This window comes from Rhinopithecus roxellana, chromosome 1, assembly GCF_007565055.1.
Source record: "Rhinopithecus roxellana isolate Shanxi Qingling chromosome 1, ASM756505v1, whole genome shotgun sequence".
NCBI classification, from domain to species: domain Eukaryota; kingdom Metazoa; phylum Chordata; class Mammalia; order Primates; family Cercopithecidae; genus Rhinopithecus; species Rhinopithecus roxellana.
In genome coordinates, this window is record NC_044549.1 from 153,619,834 (window position 1) to 153,646,714 (window position 26,881).

A 26,881-nucleotide genomic window follows, 5' to 3' on the forward strand; every position below is an offset into this window, starting at 1 on the left:
ATATCTTTTTTTTTTTTTTTTTTTTTTTTTGAGACGGAGTCTTGCTCTGTCACCCGGGCTGGAGTGCAGTGGCCAGATCTCAGCTCACTGCAAGCTCCGCCTCCCAGGTTCATGCCATTCTCCTGCCTCAGCCTCCCGAGTAGCTGGGACTACAGGCGCCCGCCACCTCGCCCGGCTAGTTTTTTGTATTTTTAGTAGAGACGGGGTTTCACTGTGTTAGCCAGGATGGTCTCGATCTCCTGACCTTGTGATCCGCCCGTCTCGGCCTCCCAAAGTGCTGGGATTACAGGCTTGAGCCACCGCGCCCGGCCCTAACATATCTTAAGTTGTAAAACCCAGCTTCCTCCCACTTAGTTTCCACTGCCCTTTTACAGGCCCTAGGCATTTGGAAGGTGGAAGGGGAATTCAATGTACATAATTTCCTGTTACTGGATTCACCTGACTGGTAAGGCAAAACTAGGCATTTTGACTGTAACTCTTCAGAGAGAATTTATCAGGCACAGACTCTGAGCTTAGAATTTTACTACCACGAACATAAGAAACTTAAAAAGGTAGAAAGGCACATTTTCCCTGATGCTAAAATATTTAAAGGTATATTCTCTTATCCTCTCCAGTTATTCTGTCTTTATAGAGTACTGAAATCTCAGACTGATAAGGATCTTATAGGAAATGTTATCAAATGTTCTCTCTGATGCAGTCTTCCACCCTTAAAGTAAGATCTAACTTTTTGCTTGAACATTTTCTTTGATAGGGAACTCATTTCCTCACAAGATGGTCAGTTCTATTTCCAAGTGGCACTGATTCTAATAGAGTTCTTCTCTCTACATTAAAGTAAAATATGACTCACTACAATTTCTACCCAATAAAAGGTTTAATTCTACTTCTTGGGGCCTCATGTTAATTCCTCTTACCCTTGATATTCCTTAAAATATTTAAAGACAGCTAGCACAGTCTCTGGAAAGAAGTTCCTTGAATTCTCCCAGAGAAGGAACTTGAATCACAAAATTGGTTAGAGAGAAGATGACAATTGTATGGATGTACAATTATTTCCAGATGGTCACAACACAAGTATTATTATTAGTGCAGATGAAGTGAAAATTAGGTAGCAGGAAAGAAGTGAAAGCTTCAATTCCTCATATCTTAAATAAGTTACTGAATCAGTTGATTCATCAAAGCAGCAAGAACAAAAAAGCAGTTGGTGGGAGCTCTATTTTGGCAGGAGGAAAGCTCAATTTCACATCCACTATTTTATGCCTATCTCCTCTCCCTATGTTGCTAATTATCTAAAATGAAAATTTTGCTGTTCACTAATGACCAGAAAGAGAAGAGAGAGATAAATTTGTAAAGTTACTAAGAATAATCTCAGAGATACACAGAGGTTGACACAGAAGATGACACATCGAGGGTGCAAAGGATCATTTTCGAAATCAGAAAGCGAACCACATCAAATATTGCAAAACTGGAAAGGGTAAACTAAACTGCTCTGCATTAGGACCATACACAGACGTGAAAAAGCACAAAGCAAGGGTGATGTGATTAGCTGAGGCACAAGTTAAAGACACAGGACTTCTGTTGTTGTTGTTGTTGTCCAGAGTAGTGTGGCTATTTGAAATTAATAGTACAAATGTCAGCTATGTTCATGAGAGGGTGTTTCCAAACGGAGGAGTATCGCGTTCCAAACCAAGAAACCATACCAAAGGGTACAGTTCTAACTGCCATGGCTTTCGAGAAAAGCAAACATCCTGGAACATTTTTGGAGTAATTTGACTAGGTTGGAGAAGTAATAAAACTACACCTTTACAAAGAGGAACGAAGGCTTTCGTAAATATTCATCTTGGATCAGAAAGAGCTCATGGAGAAACTTGAATGATTCTTCTGGAAAGGAGGAATTAGAGCTAATAAAGGGGTAGAAAGTTTCAGGGAGGCAAAAATAAGGTTCAATATAAGGAAGTGCTTTCTAAACAGTGAGAACTATCTGACAATAGGTTAGCTCAAATAGCAGAGAAATTAAGCCTGGGTCCATTGCTACGGATCCTCCTTTAGGGGCAGTTTAGGCATCTGATTAACATTCCAGCTCAGTAGATCCTTAAAATATAAAACTTTACTTCAGAACAAGATAATACCTTGAGATCTGGATTTGCTAGTCTTAAGACAAGTCTCATCTAACTAGGAGAATGACCGTAGTCTAGAGGTACAAGAGGTGAGGCCTTCCCTCACCTATGGGAACTTTTAGTTTGTGCTCTATGCTAAACAGTTCTGTAACTTTAAGCAATTTTTTCCTCCCTGGGCTTGGTTTTTCTTCTACAAAAAGCAGAGATGTGTACTTAGATCATTGATTTTCAAACTTAAAATATTACCCAGAAGCATAAATAATTAAAATAAATTAATTAAGGAATACACTGTTGGTGGGAATGTAAATTAGTACAGCCACTATGGAAAGCAGTATGGAGGTTCCTCAAAAACATTAAAAATAAAACTACCATCTGATCCCAAATTGGCCCTCACTTTCCACTCCCTGGCAATATCTTGGAACATTGCATTATAAAAGCTTGTCTTGTCATCTCAAAGGAACTCTAAATTGCTTGTGACAGCATATTGAAACATGCTTGGGGTTGGTTAGGAATCATAACTTCTCCACTTGCTAACTGTGTGATCCTAAGAAAGTGACTTACCTTCTTTGAGCCTCAGTTTTCTCATTTGTGAAATAATAATGGCTATGTATGCCAATTCAAAGAGGTTTGAGGGAAGATCAAATGAGATCATGTATGCTAGAAGGATGGTACAGCAGGAGTTTCGTGAGTTATTAATTATATCCGTTCTTTCCTTTGCCCCAAAGGAAAGACAATTCAAACACTTCTTGGGGAAGCTCTTGCTTTTTGTGGTTTTGTTGTTGCTACTGCCTTTCTTCCCTTGACCCAGTCCTCATTCAGGGTTTACAAACACTAACATAGGAAAAAAGATTGACTAAGAAGGAAAGAGTAATTTTTTGTTTTCATTAGGAACACTTTAAAGAGTGTGTGTTTACATATCTGATCTAACTTGATCCTCACAACAACATCTTGTGGAAGTTATTACTGTCTCTTACAGCTGAGAAAACGGAGACTAAGGATTCAGTGACTTGCCCAAAGTCACTTCACTCGCTGGAGAGAAACTAAGATTCAAAATTGCTCTTTCTTTATTTTGAAACTCAAGATTTTTGTGTTCTATGTTGTTGTTTAAGTGGATCCTTCTTGGTTTCTGCCCTTGGAAAGTCTTAGTGCTTCCTTTTAGTGTGAGTCTGGGGAAGAGGAGGTGAGATTTCACTCTAGATCAGAGAGGGCAAAGAGCAGCTAAGTCTGCCTTGTCCTTACGGGAATAGTTTCACCTGGCCTTCCCTCACCTGTGGGAACTCTTCCTTCTAGAGCTGCTCTGGAACACTAAGATTTATAGCCTTATCCCACAGAAACAGCCATCTTCCTTGCTCACTCTTGAAGCCTGTGTCTGGGGTGTTAAACTCTCTTACAAGGGAGTTTTAACATTTTTTTCAACTTTGCCCTTGCTTGTCTTTAGAATGATCCAAGCAAAGCCTCAAAATTGAAAACTAACAGAAAGAAATGAATCCAACTAAATATCAAGTTGGTGACATAACTACTCATAGAAAAATTTTACTTCAATTAACTCTAAAGTCAAAGTACTCTATTTTGAATTCTCCTCCCTAGTGGGATATATTCTAAAAGCAAAAAGAATCACAAATAAATCTTAAGTTGCATTCAGTAGACTTACTGCGAATCGTAATACTGGTTTGGTTATTTTGAAACTATTAATGTTACATTGTAGAATAAAGCAAACAATTGTGCCTTTACGAAAAAAAAAAAAAAAAATTGAATGATCCACAGCTCATTGTCCGCCCTCTTATTTTTGGATTTTGCAACCACCCTAAGGCCTTTTGAGGAAGAATCAGGCTTCCTCGTGGGGTTGTCCCTCAAGTTCATTAAAGACTGTTTCTCCTGGCACTGCAGTGCTGATGTCCCCTATGCTTTTGGCTGAGACCCACAGATCCAGCCTGATCATTGAAATAAGCTGAAGCAATTCAGCAATCCCAAATATGGGAAGTCTGAGTATAGGAAAACCCATAAAACTTCTGATGCAATGCTTGCTGACAGATTTCACCTACCTTCCTTCTCTACACACCCAACTATCCACAACTCACCCTAATATGCAGTTCAGAGTCACACACGTGCTTCTGAAGGAAGAATTTGGCACTGGCTCTCCATTCCCTAGGGCATGGCTGGGGATTATGTACAACAGATAACTCACCACTAAGGGTGCATTGTATGAAGACAACCATTTCAGGTAGGGCTGGTTTCTTCACTCAGACTGAATTCATAACATAAGAACAGACAGCTGGCTTCTTTTTTTAAATTTATTATTATTATTTTTATTATACTTTAAGTTCTAGGGTACATGTGCACAACGTGCAGGTTTGTTACATACGTATACATGTGCCATGTTGGTGTGCTGCACCCATTAACTCATCATTTACATTAGGTGTATCCTCTAATGCTATCCCTCCCCCCTCCCCCCACCCCACGACAGGCCCTGGTGTGTGATGTTCCCCACCCTGTGTCCAAGTGTTCTCACTGTTCAATTCCCACCTATGAGTGAGAACATGCAGTGTTTGGTTTTCTGTCCTTGTGACAGTTTGCTCAGAATGATGGTTTCCAGCTTCATCCATGTCCCTACAAAAGACATGAATGAGCCCAGGTAGCTCAGTCGGTAAAGGTATTAGGCTTTTAGCATGAGGATCCAGGGTTCAAGACTGCTGGCTTCATGCTGGCCTTACCAGGAGCTCACTGACCTTCCTTCCTCTGTATGATAGATAGAAATATCTATCTATCATGGACCTTTAGACATCTGGTCACCATTAGCTTTTTCCTTGTTTTCGTTTTATCAAAAAAAAAAAAATGCCCTTCCAAATTAGTATTGAGACAAATGCCTAGATTTTGCCAGAGTCACCCCCTCCTAGAAAAGCTCTGATAACTGTACAGTAATAAGAAAAATCAGGCAAAGAGCGTGACAGAACAAGCATCAAGCATGATTTTTTTCTGCCTGCCCAATACTCTCAGCTAAGTTGCAAAAACTACAAGATTATCAGGAGTGCTGGAGCCATTGCCTTCTAACAAAAGGGGAGGTCATGAAGTATTTTTACCTCTACACTTCAGACAATACGGAAATGAGGATTTATTTCTTGGATTTCTACTGTTTGTCAGGTCTTATGCAAGTGGTTTACACATTTGGTTTATTTCATTGTTATGATAGCATAGTGAAGTAGGTACTATAATGACAATTTTCAGATGATGGAATTCAGCCTCAGAATACCCAAAAGTGGGTAAGTGAGAGTTGGGCTTCAAAACTTGTGCCCTCTGACCACAGAGCTTCTTCATCTATTCCATGTAGAACAAACAGCCATTGCATTCTAGATTTCTAGTCCTTGCTAATCTGTTGCATTCCAGGTCCTTTGAAAGCCCTTGTAGTGAGTTTATACTGAGCATGTATTTAGTGCCATTCACATATCCAGTACTTATAGGGTATAATAAAGTTAAAAGGCAGCTGAGATCCTATCCTTGGACAATTTCAAAACTAACTGCAGAGAAGTACATGTAGCAGATTCATAAGGAGGTTTGGAATTGTACAGCGAGAGAACAGACTGGACCAGGGGGACACTCTGTGAGGGAGGGATGATTATTGCTCCCACAAAGTCTTCACTGAAAAACTGGTTTCTGAAAGAGTACAGCCTGTGCAGGGCAGAGATCTGGGCCTGAAGAAGATTAAGGGTCAGCCTTATGCATCATTCAACTGTCTTTTCTCCACAGCAAAGAGAGATTTCTTTCCAAAGTCTTTATTTTAGAACACGTGAAATCACAGAAATGTTGTGCGGGACACAGCCTAACTTCTCAACACAACAGACTCATCTACTCTCTAATACTTTAGAGACTAAGGTAGGCAGATTATAGAACGCAAGCCGGGTCTCTCCTTCGGGCCCAGCTGTGTGACCCTGGCAAGTTTTTTGTCTTCGCTGGTCTTCAGTTTCCCCGACAATTAAGGCGAGGGAGGTTTCAAAGGATAATCTGTGAGGTTACTTCTGATGCTGGCATGCTATATGTCCTCTCTCAGAAAACCTGTGTTTCTAGGTATAGTGGAATGAGCGCTAAAATGAGAGTCAAAAGCCAGTGATCCTAGGACTGACCCAACGCTAGCTGTGTGACGTTGGATAATTGTTTTTCACTCTCTGAGTTTCAGTTTTCCCATCTATAAAATGAACAATCTGGAAGATTTATCTAATGTTCCTTTCTACTGTGACATTTAATGAATTTAAATATTCTGTCTAAATTATTTCTAATAGAATTATTCCTTTAGATAAGAAAATAAAAGAAACAAAATAGACCTCCTGAAGGCACCAAATTGGGGATTTGATGTTATTCAATTAAGTTGGTTTTGACTGGAATTTAGCATCTTTTACACAAACAATGAGTCAGAAAATTAGCCTCTGCTTTAATTAAATAATAATTCTGTTTAACGCCAATTAAAATACCACATCTGAGTCAATTTGCTGCAGCAAGGTGTAGTTAACGCAGGAAACATGCTCCTTTGCCTTGTGGAGCTGGGTTGATGACTGAGATGTTGGCTTTACTGATTTCCAGATAGGCACTCAGGGCTCGGAATACAGGACTAAAATTCCCAGAGGCCATGGGTGCAACCCTCTCTGATGAAATCGTGCATACCTTAGCTTTCTTCATCAGATTAATTTGCAGGTTTTACTATTAGCATTAAAAACACTGAGAAAACTCTAATAACAGTATTGAGTTTTCCAGGCCCATTTTCAGAAGCCAAGCTATACCTGCTTAGTGCAGCATTCCTCCAGAAAACTCGAGTTATGACTGAAGAGGCTATCTGACTTCTCTGAACTTAGCCTGATATCACCCATTAGATTCCCGCAGAGTTGAGATAGTGGAGTCATTAAATTATAATAATAAAGATTGCCCTGCTATTGCAAACAGATTCAATCTTTCCTTTGAAATCATATGGCTTTGGTTTATGTTAGTTTAAGGCAGTCACTGTATCCCATGTTAAATTTTATTTTTATGTCTAATTGTGTTATATACCTTTTTGATTGTGTCTTAGATCTTGATTTAATAGTTATACAGTCATGTGTCATATAATGGCATTTTGGTGGACAATAGACCACATATGCAATGGTGGTTCCATAAGACTATAATACCACATTTTTACTGTACCATTTCTGTTTAGATACACAATGCTTGTCACTGCGTTTCGGTTACCTACATTTTTCGGTACATTAACACATTGCATAGGTTTGTAACCTAGGAGTAATAGGCTATACCATATAGCCTAGGTGTGTGGTGTAGCAGGATATAGTGTCTAGGTATGTGTAAGTATACTCTATGAAGTTCACATAATGACAAAATCACCTAAAGACACATTTTTCAGAACAAATCCTTGTTAAAAGATGCATGACTGTATTCATAAAGGCTTCTTTTTAAAAAAGTGGTATATATAGCCTTCAGAGGCTGCTATGATCTGGGTGTTTGTGTCTCTCGAAAATGTATATGTTGACATTCTAATTCCCAACATGATGGTATTAGGAGATGGGGTCTTTGTGGAAGTCATTAGGTCATAAAGATAGAGCTCTCAGGAATGGAATTAGTCCCTTTAGAAAATAGGCCCCAAATAGGCTTGTTCACCCCTTCCCACCATGTGAAGACACAGCAAATGGGTGCCATCTGTGAAGAGCAAACATGTCCTCACAAGGCACCAAATATGCCAATGCTTGAACCTTGGACTTCTCAGACTCCAGAACTGTGAGAAACAAATATATTGTTTATAAGCCCCCCATTAAGTGGTATTTTGTTGTGGCAGCGTGAACAGACAAAGACAAGCCTCATGAGAACTTTTGAATTTTGGAAAGGTATTATGGTCCTTTATTTACAGATAAGAAACCTGAAGCTTAAGGAGCTCAAGTGGATTGCCCAGCACCACAGATCTAGTTCTTCCTCTAGCTGTTGCCTCTAAGCACTGCTGTGGAGTTAGTAGCAACTTGGTAACTACCGAAAGGAAAAAATGGAAAATCATGTTCTTCCTTCCTGAGGGAAGTCCCCCAAAGAGCGTGGAATTTTAAGGCTATATAGAGAAGCTTTTTGTTTTTTTGTCTCTCTACATAAGCAGTCAATGATTGTCTGATAGTGAGATCTGAAACAGCCAATAAAAAGTCAAACATGGCCAACTAATAATAACCACAAAACATTTGCTACTTCTCCTTTGATAGATGGTGACTAATTCTTTCCCCCTTGAGCCTGGACTGTCCTTCGTGATCTGTCTGGCCAACAGAATGTGCCAGAGTGATAGCCTGCGGCTTGCAAGGTTAGAACATAAGAAGCCTTGCAAGTGGGGCTCCTGGAACATGATTCTCTGGAAATCTTCAGTTACCATGTAGGATCAACTACCTGGGATTTCCATGCCTGTAAGGCCACACAGATAAGTACCCTTGTCAGACTCAACTAATTCCAGTTTTCCAGTCATGATTGTCATAGCAAAAGACATGTGAATGAAACTGTCTGAGATACTCTAGACCGGCTATCACCAGTTAAATACTATTGGGCAACTTCAGTCAACGCCATGGAGAGCAGAAACATTGCTCAGCTGAGCCCATCCAGAAGTCTCGACCCACAGAATCAGGAAATACAAAATAGGTTTTGTTTTAAGTCACCTGGCTTTGGGGTAATTTGTTATTCAGTAAGAGATTAGTGGAACACCAAAGAAACAGGAAAGGGAGTAACTACGATATTTTGTAATACGCTATTTTTTCTTCAGTGAAATTATAACCTGAAATTTACAAGTCATGGCATCTTTTCTAGTCCCTATTCTTAAGAAGGCCACAAGTCAACTGCCATTGCCCAAGTCCGTGACTGTTTGTTTTCTGTCTTTGTAAGTTCAATAAACCTTCTGGGAGTACCATGTGCCACACATTGCACTAGGCAGTGCCAGTGAGCTTACAGCCTCCCATGGAAGAAAAGTGAAAAAATGGGTAAGTACAATAGAGACAGTTGTCACAGTGGTTAACTACATGGGCTCTAAGTCAAACTGCCAGGACTGAAATTACCACTGCAGCATTCCTTAGCTGATGAAAATTGTTTTTAGCTTCTTATAGCTTCAATTTCTGCAGCTCTGAAATAGAGATACAGTAAGAAATTATGTGAGAGATTTCTTTAGAGAATTAAATGGGATAAGATTTGGAACAACTATTAATTATAAATGAGTATTTGTGTAAACAATCATAACATACACTATATGTAATTGGGGCATACAAAAGGAGCAGTGGGAACATCAAGGAGGGATACACTTAAGGCATGAAATTTTACAAGGGATTCAGGAACAGTGGAGCTAGCTGAGGTTCTGAATGTGCAGAAAAATAAACCCATGCTTTAAATAAGTATCTTCCTTTATATAGCAAACTGCTGGCCCTTCCACAGTGTAGAAGGGGTCTGAAGTAGTCAACTTGCCACAGGTGGCCATTTGGTTTCCAGGAGAAATGGTGCCGTATCAAGGGATCAGTGCTGGTCCCTTTTGCTGATACTGTGGATATTCAGAGGCAGCAATAGCTAAGCCAGTCCCAGTAACTCATAATCCATGCTGTTGAGCCTGGGCATGGAGTTTATCTCTGCCACCATGGCCACTCCATTCATATTCTGTTTGTGCCAGCTCTGGAGTGGTTGATGACAAAGGCTGCCTAACTTCAACTAGTCAACTCTGTGTACTTAGTTGTTCAGTGCTTTTTTATTGGTGGATGATTTCTGGTGAGTGGTAATTTGTGATATAGAAATATTTACACATTGTGCCCACCTCTATATATCCATCTAAATGCCATTATCCTGTATCTTTTTTTCCTCGGTTTTATTGACCAGACATATAGACCATTGGCCACTTCCCAGAAATATGTGTGTGTGTGTATATATGTATATAAAATATGTATTCTCTTTATATAAAATATGTATTCTCCTTCAATCACATCTCCTTCCACATGTAAGTTATAACCAGATTTGTTGCTCAATTCCATGCATTGGAAAATTTTTCTTCTCAACTCTTTCTGGGATATCATTAAAGGCAGCACACTCTATTTTTGGTTTGCACTCAAAAATCAAGCTGATCAATTGTAATCCAAGCCTGAGATTTTCCTCCTCTTTCAAGATCCCACATATGGTCATAGGTGCAAGCCAGGGAAAGGTCACTGGTACAACTACGGTGGTGACATAGAGATTTGGATTATATATTCCTTCAGTTTATTATGCCCTCTGGTCCTTCTCAGACTCAATCCAAGATATATTATTTCCAACTTAAAATTAACTAGTGCTCAGCATACCTGCCTTTATTATTTGATTGGTGTCTCAGAATCCAGTTCATAATTGACAGCTCCAGACTAACAATTATCTGATATTCTATGGTCAAACATCTTTCTCTACCACGGACAGCATGCCAATAGCTGTTTTTCAAAAGGTAAATAATGCTCTACTGCTGAAGGCATAGATAGTCTTGCTCCAGGATCACATGGGCTTGTGCTATAATTATCTACCTGAAGCTTTCCATAAGCCTCATACTGTAGCTTTTCCTACCAGTGACACCTGCAACATCACAAAGCCTACCAGATTATTTGGCCCAAGTGACAAAACATATTGTTATGTTTACTGGATCTGCTGCAAAACCCTTTCCTGCTTCAGCCCACACTCAAGGCTGAAAGCCATTCACATCACTCAGGATACAGGACAGAGTAGTATTCCTATGTAGTATACCTAAGTGTGTAATGTTTTGTCTCTAGAACCCAAAGAAGCTCACCAAGTGCTATGCTTACTTCTTTGTGGGGTGTAAGATGTAAACAATTTTATGTTTTACTTTGGAGGGAATATTGTGCATAATTTTAACCAACATGAAATGAAGAAGATAGGGACAGCTGACAGAAAAGTAGGAGGAAGGAAGGAAAAGACGGAAGGAAGGAAGGAAGGAAGGAAGGAAGGAAGGAAGGAAGGAAGGAAGGAAGGAAGGAAGGAAGGAGGTTAGCAAAAGATAACTTTTGCTAAATGTTATCAAATCTAGATAGTATGACACAAAGAAGGCATTAAGTAAATGTTTGTTGATTCAATTATCAAGTCCCAAAGGAAGGAAGGAAGGAAGGTGGGTGGGAGGGAGGGAGGGAGTGAAGGAAGGAAGGAGGGAAGGAAGGAAGGAAGGAGGAAAGGAAGGAAAGGAAGGAAAATTGAAATTGTGAACTTTAAGGAAAGTTCAACAAGGATGTCAGAAATCCTTGGACAAAAGTCACTCCTCAAGGAGCCCTCACTGTCTGGAAATGAGCTTGCCTTAATGTCCCTGCAATGCTCAGTCATTGGCTAGGAGCAGTTGTGGGAAGTATAGCCTTAGTGCAAATGCTGGAATGAATATCAGAGCACACAGCTAAAGCCCAGGTAAACTATGCTTACTACAGTCAGAAATTAGAAATAAAAAGTGCCTGTTATTGTTATGTTGGCTCAAATTGAGTTTAGAAATGGACACCAAGTCACATTAGCACCCTATGACTGCAAGTACCCACTCAAGCAGGAATTATTCCTATATTAGTGGAGGAATCTGCCAAATCCCCTAGGCTTATTTCAACCAATCTCTACATCTTACTCAATTCTGTTAGCTGTTGCATCATTGGTAAACAAGTAAAGGAAATGCTTTATGGAAATTTCGATCTAAAAAGACAGGGTGGTATTTTTCACTACTTTCACATATGTCACCTGAAAATCATTTCTAGAAACATTCCATGAATAGTCTGGGCTACAGAATAGGATTCAGAATACTTTTTCTATAAAGAGTCAGATAATAAATAATTTCAGCTTTACAGGCCATATGGTCTCTGTTGCAAATACTCAACTCTCCCAGTATAGAATGAAAGCAGCTCTAGACAATATATAAGTAAACAGACAAGAGTGTGTTCCAAAAAAAATAGGAGGCTGACCATATTTAGTCCAAGGGGCCATAGTTTGTCTGTTCTTGTTATAGTGGAAAGGAACCAAAAATTGAGGCTCATAATTCCTGTTTTTAACTCTTCTAATTAGCCTAATGCCACTCTGGAAATGTTATTTTTCCTATGCCGTCCTCAGTTTTCCCACAAGTAGAATATGCTTGTGTTCACAGCACCTAGCACAGTGTCTGATGCATGGTAAACTATAAGGTTTGCTGAGTCAGCAAATACATAAATCCATGATAGCTTTTGGTTTAATAGTTGCCAGTTTTCTTCCAAATCAAATATTCTCTGAAAATGACAGCTAATCCAGGGAGTTAAATTTATCTCTCAACCTCTACAAATCATAAATTTTGCATATTCCCATGCTGATGAGATTAAATAAAAATGTAAAGAGTTTTAGTGATCTAAATCAAGCATGTATAGGCCCACATTCAAGGGCATTGTTGAAGGGTTTGAGATGTCTCTCTAACCTTGTCAATCATTCTGACTCAAAGGAATCTCAACAGAGAAAACAAAAACTCCAGTTTGGAAATCAGCAAGATCGTATTCATGTATTCTTTGACTTTACACACATGTTCTTGTTTGGTGATACAGACTTTATCATGTTTGCCATGAGCTACCAAGCAAATTCACCTCTCTTTCTCTCTTATGTAACAAGAGAGCTCTAACACCAGTCTTTTACGTGTGTCACAAGAAAGGAATAAGCCAAACATCAGATGAATTTTAAGAATTCTGCCACAAGTGTAAGAAAACAAAATTATGAAATGTGAGAATGGTAGGTACGATTCATAGATATAAGTCTTCTAATCCTCATTTTACATTGAGGAAATTAAAACTCAGAGTGACCTAAAAAATTATACATCAGATCCAGTCCTGTCTCTCTTTAAAATCTTTCAATGCTTTCTTAGTCCTTCATGCAGTCAACAGACGCTTATCTAGCATCTGGGTTGTAGAACTAGCATGTGGGGTGTATACTGAAGATTTAGTGCTGAATAAAGCATGCTTTTCCTTTTCTTGTGGAGCTTTCATTCTGACATGAATAAAAGTATTTAATAAACAATTTTAAAATAGTTGTAAACTTTGAAAAATGCTACCAAAAAAAAAAAAAAAAAAAAAGAACAGAAGGGTTATATAAAAGGGTGGGTCATGATTCAGATTGGCAGGTAGGGAGCACCTTTCATTTAAGTTACAGTCTAAATGATCAACAGAGGTGTCCTAGATGAAGGATAGAAGTAAGAGTACCTGAGGAAGAAGGTATAATAACATATGGGAATGTCGTGAGACAAAAAAAGAATTAATTGCTTTCTAGTAACCAAGTACAGTGTACCAGGGTGAGGATAAAAGTAGCATAAAATGGGTTTAGTGAGTTAAGACTGGGAACAGATCCTGCAAGATCTGAAGATCATATTAAGGACTGGAATGCACGAGAGTACTCTGATTTTCACTAAATATGATCTCCTACTTTGGCTAATTTGTGGAGTCTATTAGAAACAGGCAAAATACAAACAAAGTGAGAACTTAGGTTAGACTAGCGTCATGGCTGAGGAGATGGAGAGTCATGGAAATATTTGAGACATTTTTGCATCATCAGAGCTTGATGAATCATTGGAAAATATAACTTTTGCTAAATGTTATCAAATCTAGATAGGATGACAATTAGGAAGGCATTAAGTAAATATTTGTTGATTCAATTATCAAGACCCAGAAAGGTGAAGTAAGATCGCATGGTCAAGAAAGCCAGAGCTCAACCTAGAACTTAGGTTTCTTGACTCTCATCCACGGCCTGTTTCCTGCTTACTCTTATACCTCCAGGCCTTACCAACAGTAGAATATTGGAATGTTAGTTCTCCTGTGCAAATGAAAATTTGTACACGTTGATGTCAATGAGACCTGAGTTTAATTCTGTCATTTTTGGCTTGTTACTCGGGAACTTCTTTAATCTTTCAGGAAATTAATTTCCTCATATACAAATGGTGATATTTAGTACTGATTGAGTGAGTGCTAATGACTAGACTTGGTTTTCGTGCTAAGAACCCAACAGTGAACAAAATATCAAAATCACTTCATTTGTAGAATTTACTTTTTTGTCAAGGAAGTCATAAATGTGCTATTTATTGTCGCTGCTCCATCCCTATCCCTCATCTCATTAACGTAGGGGACTAGAAGCCTACATTTCTCTAACTCACTGGTCAGCTGGCATCTCTGTAAGTTCTACAAAAGAAGGGCATTTGTGGAAGATTGAAAAGCAGAAGACAGGAAAAAGTTTTTTGCTCTGTTTTTGGAGCTGCCTCAGATAGTGACAATGGTAATGGCAACAAGCGTTTCCAGATTCATGCCCAGGCAGCAGTCTCTAATGTAACATATCAACAAAGATCCACTTAGGAAAATAGGAGTCACTTAGATGTTTCCAACAGAGAATATTTATTGTAAGGATTCAATTATTTAAAATGTTGAAATAGCTGAAAGGGAAAAGAGAAACAAGAAATTATTGAGAAGTAGGAACTGCCATCCCAAGAACTAGAAGGGTAAAAGAGGAAACTTTTGTCAGCAGAATAAAGGTACCATCGATCTTAGCCATGTCCATGAGACTGCAGAAGCACATGCTGCTGCTTCTGCTCCTGTGGCAATCTTCACCACTGCTGCTTTATAGGAAACTAGAAGCCTCTTCTCCTGCTGGCACTGTAGGTGCCCCAGAGTCCAAAGTCTATTACCACTGTTGCCCCAAGCTAAATTCCAAGAGTGCTATGCCATCAAGACTTCAGGAGTCCCTGCTGCTCCTTCTGTTGGACTCTCACAGACTAGGCTGGTACCCTGGAGCCCCCAGTGACTGCCAAAGCTATTGGTGTGATCCAAGACAGGGATAGAAACAAAATAAAATGACTTCTCTTTTTCCTCCTGTCTTTCAGTCTCCTCACAGATCCTCTCAATGACAGAATCTATCCAGAAGATAAGTAGTAAAGATATCTGGGAAATGTGGCTTACAAGCTTCTAGCCTTCTGTCATTTAGAGGAATATGGGAGGCAGAGAAGGAGCAGCAAGCCAATAGACAAATAACTATTCCAGTACACAAAATGTATAAGTAAATTTTATACTGGCCAGGTGCCGTGACTCACGCCTGTATTCCCGGCACTTTGGGAGGCTGAGGCGGGCAGATCACAAAGTCAGGAGTTCAAGACCAGCCTGGCTAATGTGGTGAAACCTCATCTCTACTAAAAATACAAAAATTAGCTGGGCCTGCTGGCGGGTGCCTGTAGTCCCAGCTACTCAGGAGGCTGAGGCAGGAGAATCATTTGAACCCGAAAAGCAGAGATTGCAGAAAACAGATCTCACCATTGCACTCCAGCCTGGGTGACAGAGTGAGACTCCATTTCAAAAAAAAAAAAAAAAAAAAAAAATTTATTATGTTAGAAGGTAGCAAGCAAGTACTATGGAAAATAAAGTAGGGGAGGAAGATGGAAATTGCTGTGATATGGAAGAAGGAACATTTTTAAATAAAATGATCCCTATGGGTGTAAGTGAAAACATGACATTTGAGTCAAGAGTAAAGCAGGTGATGGAAGAAGCCATGTGGATATCCTGGGAAAGAGTGCTCCAGGCAAAGAGAAGAGTAAAGGTAAGGGCCTTGTGGCTAAAGTTGACCTAGAGTGTTGACAGAACAGCAAGAATGCCAGTGTGACCAGAGCCCAGTGAAGAAAAAGAATGTGCAGAAAGTCCAGAAGTCCAAAACAACAGGAAAGCAAAGAGGAAATGGGACTGCATCAGGCCTTATAAGCCACTGTAAACATTTATTCTTTCACTCTGAGTTAGAATGGAAGCAATATGTCGGTTTTTAAGCAGAAGAGTAATAAGAACTGACTACTAGAATAATAATGTTCATCTCACAGAGTTACTATAAAAAGTATAGTATTTAGAACATTGTAGGGAAGATAGTACAAAAGTTATCGTTAATCCACTTCTTATGATGAATACTAGACACTGTAAATATACCTTCTGATGGAATTTGCTCTTGTCTGATCCCTTCAACATTCTTAATTATATAAATATCTCCTCCTTGTTCCAATTAAGATTTGGTCATTTTACTGAATAATTCGACTGTGGAAGAGTTATGATACAGCAGTGAGAACTCTAATCCATCAGATAACTAGTAATCTTGTTCAGAAACTTATTAACTTATTCCCTCATCAGAAGCTTAGTAAACTGTCCTCAAATGTCCCTGTACACTTTAACAGGCAGGCCCCAACCAGCTTTCTCACCCTTCATTGTAACCTCTCATTTATCCTAACAGCTATTTACATTAGTGTGTGCCTAGGAGTCTTTTCAGGCTCTGATCACATGCTAGAGGAATCAGATAATGCATTGTCATGATTCACAGGGATAAGTAGAAAATAATTCCAGACAGTCAACTTATCCAAGTAACCGAAGGTGTAAACACTAGGTCTTTTAAACCAGCTTCGACATACAACAAGAATCAAAAGAGTGATGAATCATTTGCTCTTTAGACTAGAGTCTAGACCCTTTATCACCTCAGCCTACAGCTATGACCAGTCCTTACCAGTCAGGTACTTTATAAATCATACAGATTTCTAAACTCTGCGTTGCTTATTAACTTTGTCATTTTCTATGGGAAACAGGAATTGAGAAAGACAAAGGGAGAGAATGACAAATATCCTAAGAGTGAGTTCTGTAAGACTTTAAAAATATTTCTCAAAATTTAGCATGCTCCAGAATCATTTTTCAGGCTTGCTAAAATGCAGGTTGCTAGGTCCCATCTCCAGGGTTTCAGATTCAGAATCTGGGATAGGAACCCAAAATTTGTATTTCAAACACATTTCAGGTTGATGTTGCTACTCTGGGGACCAAACTTTTGAAAACCACTGCTCTAAAGCACTGACCTTCAAAGAATTTGTTAGCAAGTCTCAAAATAATTTTGAAAATGTATGTACCTTTCTTTACATTTTTAAGTTGATATTTTAAATTTTTCATCATAAGTTGAAATAGCTGCAAAGTTAACAATTTTCAAAGTACTATAAATCTTGACATTTTAAATAAAGACTATTAGCTTTTAAATAAAACTTTTAAATGATTCTAATAGAATATAAATACCACAGTGATTTAATCCGTAATCTCATCTTTCAAAAAATACATGAGTAAGCTCGTTCTTAATACCATTTGGAAATATATCATTCTACTTTCTCCTTTCAATCATACATTCATCCCATTGCCCTTGTATTATTTTATTATCTTGTAGTATACTTTTATCTATAAAAATTTTAATATGATTACTTATTTCTACTTGTCTGTAATAAAGCACACATACAAATTTAAGCTTATTTTTAATGACCTGTGACCATAAGACACAAGTGCTAAAATGTTACTTCGGGATTAGGCTACTACAATGATTATTATTAAAAATAATTAAAGCAACTGATTAAAGTAAACTTTCTGATATCAATATATATATATATTTGTTTTTTTAGTAGAGATGGAGTTTCACCATGTTAGCCAGGATGGTCTCGATCTCCTGACCTCGTCATCTGCCCGCCTCAGCCTCCCAAAGTGCTGGGATTACAGGTGTGAGCCACTGCACCCAGCCACTGATATCAATCTTTTTAAAGATTACTCTGTTGGGATCCCTGAGAAATTTTATACCTTAGGTCCTGAGACCAAGGAAGATAAGAGACAGATTCCCTTCAGTTGTTAGTGAGAGTGCTGTCACAGTGAAAGAGATTGTAAGAACTGTGTGAAGTCCTCAACTCCTGGATTTTTCTTACGGAAAAAGAAGACATGTATATATTGAAAACCTAGAAATTATTTTCTTAAAATTTTGTATCATTCCTTTGTGTCCCTTATGCTGCTTTGTGTACCTCTAGGGATGATCAAGACTCCAGTTTGAAGATTACTTAGAGATTAAGGCGTTTGTTGGTTTCCGCTTTCTACATCTCACTAACATGGGACTCTACATGATTTTGAAATAAACACCTCCTTCTTCTTCTTTATTCATAACAATAGTCACAGCTAACATTTATACTCATTTTTCAATTTATGTCACCTTACTATACATTACCTCATTTTATCCTTACAAAAACCTATAGAAAGGTAGGCAAATAAAACATTATTGTCCTTATTTCAAAGCGGGGAATTATTTTCCAAGAGTATATTGCCTAGTGCCACACAGGTAGTAATAAAGCCTAGTTTCAAATTCCTCTCACTCTAGTTCCAGTTTTCCACTGAATTATACCAGACCTGGGGCTCACTTACAAAATGACCAGATTGAATAACACAGGCTCCTCTTCCTACTCAGGAATAGGAGCTGTTTGGATTTTCAAGGTGAGGGCCTTGAATGTTAGCTAATGAAGAACAACAGTTAAGCTGGAGACAGAACTGGTGAAATAAACAAAGGCTAGAAAGTAACTACCAGAAACAGAGGAGAGCCCAGAACCTTGCTGTTTCTCATTATCCTTTGGGGAAGAGCTTTTCACCCCATCCTTTGGGAGATGATCCCAAAAGATTGACTTTATAAACATTCCTCCCATTCTTGAAAGCAGTAATGTGAAAAGGGATGAGAGACACTTTAAGCATAGTTTGCAAGAACTGATGATGGCAAGGCTGTCTCACCAACAGTTAGTTTTGACGCTACAAAGCTTCAAAGTAATAGCCCTGTTCCCCCAAAACCAAACATCTTAACTTAAATATTGAGTATGAAGTGGGAGCATTGCATTAACATAATCTGTCACATGTGAAATTACTTTAGAATGTCTTCTTAGATCTTCTGCAAAAATATTTATTTCTGGGTCAACTTATGGTATTTCTGAAATATTTCTTTGCTGTTTTTATTATATTCTGTAATCGACTTCTCCAGCACAGGTCACTCAAGCAAATCTTTGGTGAGCATCTATTCTGGCCACAGGAAGGCTGATCTAACAAAAATTTGCAGATTGATATGGGTGCCATGTGGGACCTCCTTTGATGCAAAGTCAAGGAGAGGGTTGATAAGGGCCTAGACAGTGGGTGATGCTTCAGTAGAAAGAAGCAGCTGAATGTAGCTGACACTGTGTGGTTAGAATATACAGGCATTTGTGGAAAAGATGTGGGAGAGCCCCATGTGAAGGATGTATACAGATCAGATGAATGAACTGAATGAAAGTGTGAATTACATTTAAAGTCACCATCTTGGCCTGAGGAGCTTTACTTGATATGGAACTGAGGAGTGATTCTCACACTATTTCAGGTGACTCTCTTTATTTCTGACTTCTGTCTCACCCAGGCAGCTTTGTGCACTCCTCCTGTTCTGCGATGCTAGGAAAAGTAGTAAAAGCCTGTACTGTGTGCATGTTACACTCCTCAGAGGACAGAAACATTTCCACAGCATAGTGGAATACAGCCTTGGTTTTGTCTTGGGAAATTTGACTTTGTGTGTTGGTGCCACTATTTACCAAATGCCACCAGAGCCAAAGTTCAGAAGATAATAGTGAGGACAAAATAGATGCCAGAGAGTAAATAGATGCCAGAGAGTAAATAGTGAGGACAAAATAGATGCCAGAGAGAGTATCATTTGCATAGTACGCAACAGTCCAAACTGTTGCGTACTATGCAAATAATACTAATATTTATAACCCTTATGGTTTATTTAATTTTTTATTTAGAAAGCAATACAAATACTTTGATAGAAAAGGAAAACTGAGCAATATAACACTAGGTTTGACTGAAATGAAAGTGTTTTTTTCGTGCGGAATGAGTCTTGACAGGTCACCCCGTCAGCTCAATAGATTCTGTATAGCCAGAAACGGTAAACTACAAGTTTTCTAATTTAGGTCTCTTCAAGGGAGATTTACTTAGGAATTGTAACGTGACAAAATAGCAGCTCTGCTTTAGAGGACGCCAACAACATCGCTGCTGGCTCCAAATGAATGGCTGCCATGGACGAGCACTCCCTGTCATTTCCTTTACTCAGGGTGCTTCTCTTTGCCTCCCCAGAGTCAAAACAATGGTAACTGAGAAGCTGGCATCAATGTGATTGACAGTAAGTATTCCAAGATAGCTAGTTGATTGATTGATGGATGATGATGAATGTTGTCTAAAAGAACAGAAAGCCGTTTCGTTTTTGAAACCATTCAAATTTGGACAACACAGGCCAAGAATCACACATTTCTAAATTTAACAAGCATGCCATTTTCAAATAAGCAAACAATGATCAAAATCCCCACCCACCAGGAATCACATACATTGATAAGTGTCAAAATAATTCAAACATCAGAAAGCTTCTTTTTCACCTGCCCAGATTCCACAAGTCCCAGTTGACGGAATGACAGTACAGAGAATACGTGAATGCAGATTTTGCTAATGATAATCATAGCCAAACCGCATGCCTGTGCAGTAATTTTTCTTACTTTATCTTATTGCAAACCCTTTAGTTGGTGGCTAGGGAAGGTAATCTTCAAGATCACACAACCCAAAAGCTTCATTCTATTGTAAGTGGAGAAGATCAAAGCCTTACTAGGGAATGTCCCATGGCAAATTATTGGTGGAAACATGATGACCTTTGCCCTCATCCTTAATATTCAGTGTTTTTTTGATTTATGCCACTAAATCAGTAACGATCCCAACAGGACACAGATGTCCCACTCAGAATAGGTGGGTTTATTTTCAAAAAGAATAAACATAAGTGTGTAAGTGAACTGCAGGGGAAGAAAAAGAGATAGTATTTAAACTGAGTCTAGCAGTGACAGTGCCCCACCCCAAGGACCAGTGAAGCAAGAAATGAAAGAAAGAAATCTACAAAAAGAGACACCCACAGAAAGCACTGCTGAAAAAGAGCAGGTTGCCCTCTGTGAAGGGGCACAGCCAGCCTGAAATTTCACAGGAGTTGGGGACCACAGAGATCAAGAGCCTCACTTCTGTTTCCTCCCAACGTCTGACCTCTCACTGGGGCTGACCACTAACTGAACCCAACTGGAAAGTAGAAGGCATGTTGACACAGTCCATGGAGTTATGCTCCTGGGGCAAAGAGCCAGTGGTGTAGTGGTGTGTGAGTATAGAAGAGGAAATAGATGATATCTGGCACAAAGGCACACATTATGATTTCTCAATATATATTTTAATACATAAAAGCAAGAAAAAGACACAGGAAAAGATAGCGAAAAAGAAAGTGAGAGAACAGAATATAACTCTAAGTCAAGCATTAAAATGCTATATGGAGGAACTTACGGGAATTTCCCATTGACCATCTGCTCTTGAATATGTGTGGGGGAATTCTAAGGGGCTTTAGGATGTAGGCACTAGAGTCAAAAACAACATTTAAAGTTGCAGCTGCAGTTTATTTTTATTTGAGCAACTTGTTACCCATATTTCAACCACTGGGAAAGCTTGCTGGCTGCACTATCAGGGCTACAGAAGACCTTCTAAAACGTAGTGTATTCATCATCTCCCAACAGTCCTGTAAGGTAACTGAACCAGATATTTTTGTTTCCATTTTACGAACAAGGAAATAGGCCCAGGCAAAAGAAATGGCAGCTTAATGTTATCTCATTTGCACAGGGAGCAAGTGGCCTCAAATTCAAGCAAACTGATTTCAGGTTGAGGATTCTTTGCACTCTACCTCACACCTCCTCACATATACATATTCATAGCTTCAAGAAGTATGATATCGTTTGTCTGAACTCAATCTCTGATATAGTCAGCTGTCATACATAGGCAACTCTGTACACTTACAGTCTTTCACATGATTCTGTCAGGGAACTTGGGAGTTTGAGCTAGTGTTTTGTAGCTTGCAGGCACCATTTATAAATCTAACAGAGAGCACTTTGGTTGTCACAATGCCTAGGACATGCTGTAGAATTTAGTTGTTGGAGGCAGGGATTCTAAACATTTTCCAAAGTGTGGGTCAATATTGTACAATGAAATTGTCTTACCCAAATATTTACCAAAATCCCTCTCATGGAGAAACACTTCAATTTAGATTGTTCCCCTAACAGTTAGCCAGGACACTGTCTAAATAAGTCCTTATTATACTTTAGTATATAGAATGTTCTCCTGAAGCATGTATAGAAAAGGCAGATGACTTGGTCTCCTCTCTGAAAATGCTGATTTGGTATCTGAAGGTGTGGCCCAGAATCTACATTTTAAAATGTGTATTCCTTTACAGTAATTATACAGATAAGCTGTGGGGAACACTGGCCCAAGCTTATCAAGAGAGAGCACAACCCAACGTTACTTACAAAATTAAAAATCTTCATTTCAAAGTTCTCTAACCTCTTCTTATTCATCTATTCACTTACCAGTCTGCCTGTTGGCCCATCATTGGTCCATCCAATCTACATGCCCATTGAGTTCTGACACTGAGAACATATTTCTTGGTAACAGCTTTTCCTGGTCACGTCTCCTATCTTCTGTCCTCTGATTTTTAGACAAGAATATCTGCAAAAATGTAGCAGAGATCAGAGATCGTTGTTTCCTAAAACTCCCCAGTTAATTTCAATATACATCCTAATTGGAGAAATAGCAGTTTAAATCTTTGCTACTCAAAGCCTGGTCTGCAGACCAGTATTACATAAATCATTTGGGGATCTTGTTACAATGCAGATTTGGATTCATTAGGCACGGGGTGGGGCAGAGAGTCTGCATTTCTAACAAGCTTCTAGGTGATGCCAGGTGAGTGAGGCTCCTCTCCCAGTTTCTACCCCTGGACTCTGTACATGGGCTTTGATCCTCATTAACTTTGACTGCACCAAGCCTCCAAATTTCAGGGTCAAGAATATTGGCTACAGAAACCGTCCCACCTAGCCCAGACCTGCAGGGGATTTATTAAGGGACTGTGTGAGACTCCATAGGCTAAGAAGTTTATGATTAATTTTATAGCAATGGAAAATTGTAGGAAGTCGCTACAGATTATCAAGCAGCCACATCTCTGATATGACAAAATGACAAGCTACCACCCCTGTTAACTGCCCCGCCCACTCCCTGAATATGTGTTATGTTTTTCTACCAGTATCAATATGATTGTCAAACATCTGGCTGCTGAAAGAATGGTCATGAAGGAAGAAAACTTTTGCCACTATCTCTCTGTTTTGTTTTCAGTACCCCAGCCAACCCCAGAAAACAACACTCTGCATCTTCGCTTCTTGGGAAGTTCTTGTGAGCTCTATCCTTAAACAGGATGAGGGGCTGTTCCTCTCTAAAACCATCTTTACCTGGAAGAATTAATTATTCCCTGGAATCTAAGATCTAACTATAGTCACCATACTACCTATTATTTTATGTTCAACAGAGTATCTATGAAGTCTGGGGACATAAATGATATTACATTATCAGTTTTATATATTGGGGACGTTCTTGACATGCATATATTATTAGGTATATATGCTTATGTTTCCAGACTTTATGGATGCGCCATATTTTTTCATGCAAAGTCTCTTGTGGACTCTGTATCACTAAAGTTCAGGGCTTTGTCTAACTTATTTTTCTAGTCTTAGCATCTAGCACAGCTCTTGGCACATTTTTGAAGTCCATTATATGTTGTTAACTTTTTAAAAAATTACATAATTATAAATTTAGAATAGGAAACTTTATGTTTTTATAAAAAGGTTACATCCTTCAAAGTGGTCATCCTGCAGGCTGAGAAGCATAGGCCCTTCAAACGAGATTGGGTAAGAGTTTTATGCTGAGTGCATTGGCTAAACATACATATTCAACAGGTTACAAGAGGAGGTGAATATTCATAAAGGTGGTCCAGATGCATATGTATTGAACAAACATGCATGTTACGTATGACCCATGTTCATATATAGAACAAAGAAAGAAAAAGATGGATGGAAGGAAGGAAGGAAGGAAGGAAGGAAGGAAGGAAGGAAGGAAGGAAGGAAGGAGAGAGAAAGAAAGGAAGGAAGGAAGGAGAGAGAGAGAGAGAAAGGAAGGAAAGAAGGAAGGAAGGAAGGAAAAGAAAGGAAAGAAAAGAAAGAAAAGGAAGGAAAGGAAGGAAAGGAAAGAAAGGAAGAGAAAGAAAAAGTTCACCTTGGAGTAGAGACAATATTTAAATGTATTATAATTAGTCCCTATCCATCAAAAGGTCTTTTCAGGACACAAAGGCATTCCAGTCAGTGCACAGCCTCTGTAAACCAACCAGAGCCAGTCTATGGTCAGTGGTCTTCTTATCAGAAGAAAGTTACTGAAATCAGTCACTTGTCAAATCAAAGCTATAGTTACAGCAGGAAAAACAGTGAGGTCAGTGAGTGTAAGGTGGTGAGCTGCAAATTGTCTTAATATTGCTTTTTCAAGACCAGTGCTTGTTTAGATGCTAAAGAAAAACCTTTTGGCATGGTTAGAACACAGTTTATTCTTTAGTGCAGGGGTGTGACAACTCTTGCCTGGCATGGCCTTAGGTTCTGTTTATAATTTGATATTCTATTGTCATAAAGAGGCTGTTCTGTCAGTCTTATGGTTTGTATTTTAACATTAATGCTGGTCAGTTATGTCTAAACTACAAAAAGGAAGGGGCATAACAGGGTATGTTTGACCTCCTGTCCCATCATGGGTCATGGCTGGAAACTTAATTTTTAGGTTTTTTCTGGAATCCCTTGGCCAAGAGGGGGCCTGCTCAGATGGTGGGGGCTTAGGATTTTATTTTTTATTTACAAGGTCATCAAAATGAAATGTAAGTTGATTGCTTTTAATGATGCCTTTGTCAATAGATTCAACTGAAGAAATGATGGGGATACAGAACACAGATCCTATCAAGTGTCACTTCACATTTAGGTGCAGAAGAAGCCTTCCCATCGTCTTGGGCAGCAGACTCCAGGCTCTTATCTCCAGAAGTAACTTCGGTGTTAGTTTTTTTTGTGGCAGATGGATAGAGGCCTCTTCAGGATAGTTGTAAAGGGTAGGCTACAGAGATGCTTGAAATATGAGACATTGCCCGGTAGTCAAAATTCCAACTTTGAAGTTAGAAGCCTAAGGCCTTTTACCCAGAGATGCCAAAAAAGGATATAATCCCAGAAGGTCAGGCTGTCCCAATCCTTGTAAACGGATATACGTGAGAGGGTGTGGTCTCCCTCGCTGTCATTCATAACCTTTCCCTTGGACAGGAAAAGCCTCTGTGAACATGTTAAAATAAAACTTCCCCCAGGCTAACCAATTGCAGGAGAAATGCCTGTGGGTAACCAAACCCAGAGTCACATCACTAGTAAAATGATTCAGTAAAATGAGTCAGTCTCTCGTTCCATTTCCACACCGAGGCAGAAGAGAACAGCCACTCGTGGGCTGTTAAGTCAGCACAGCATCTGTGTAGCCAGAAAAAAATGCAAACACAAGGAATTCTCCTCCTTCCAGGAGTGCCCTTGTAAGTTGCACTTATCCTGCTGAGCTAAGTACAGTTGCATCTCTAGGCAGGACAGCTGCAATTCCCAAGAATCTGAGTACTAACAAGTCCTTGAATCACCTGATTATGAAACTCATAAAGTGCTGAGATAGCAGAGGGATGGGTTTTTTAATTCTATTGTACGAGTAATGTATGCTCAATGTAGAACAATTAAATACAAATAAGAAAAGAATCAAAGAAGAAAATAAAACCACCTGAAACAAAAGCTCAAGTAACAATTTTAATTAACATTTTGGTGTATATCCTTTAAGATCTTATGCATTATGTATGTATGTACGTATGTAACATATACACACATAACTGTATATATAAAATCATATTTATATCAAATGTGAGAAAATGTTATACATAGTTTTAAATCTGCCATTTTCATTCCACAATTATATATCATTAAAGTCATCTATGACAGTTAATAATATATCATTAAATAATTGTTATGGTTGCTTAGGACTCCATATCTATGTAAATAACTGATTCATTCTTATTAGATATATAAGTTATTTTAAAAATGTATTATAAACAAAGTTGTGGTAAATAATTTTCTTAGCTACATCTTTCCACATGCATTTCAATATTACCTTAAAATGAATTATTAAAGTAGAATTGTGAGGTCAAGAGACAAGAAGGGTCCTGCCAAAAAGCCCTCCAGAAAGTGTGTGCCCGTTTACTCCTATCAAAGTATTTGAGAGTCCCTTTATTTCCCCATAATACGTTCTCCCTGATAACCATTTAAAAATCTTTAAATTTAAAAGGGAATATATCTTATTTGAATTTTCATTGTTTGATTACTGGTGAAGTTATTATTGTATTTTTTTTTGCCATTTGAATTTTCTTGTGAAATTTCTGTTCATGACTTTGGTCTGTTTATTCTTCATGGTATTATCATTTTCTCATAGATATGTAAAAAATATACTTTAAAGCCAACAATCCTGTGAAATAGTTATTGAATATGTTTTCCTATTAATCTCTAGTTTTTAAACATTGTTAATGATTTTTTTTTTTACTATAGAAGCACTGCTTTTTAATGTGGCAAATCCATGAATTTTATTCACATAGTTTCTGCCTTTGGTATTTTAACTTACGTAACAGAGTTCCTGCTGAAACTGAAAAACTAAAGCTAGAAAAACTACCATTTTAAAAGTTAGGTATTGCCTTATTTTGAAGAGATTCCCCTAGATACTGACTAGCTATGAAAATGCGAATAAAATGTTCTTCTTCACTGTTTACAGTTCACGGCCAAGCAAGTCCTATTACAGGGAAGTAAACTGGTAAGTGCAACCAAGTGACAGGAAGTTGCCAAGACAAAGATGCTCAAGAAGAAAATCTCTGCATAGCACCTGGGCTTATAAACTGTGAAAGCAGCCTAATAATGTACTTCTGAATGTTTAGCTGCTGGCTATTTTGTGAAAAAATGGTGCATATTTTTATGTACATAAGCTTATTATACATTTTAATGACAT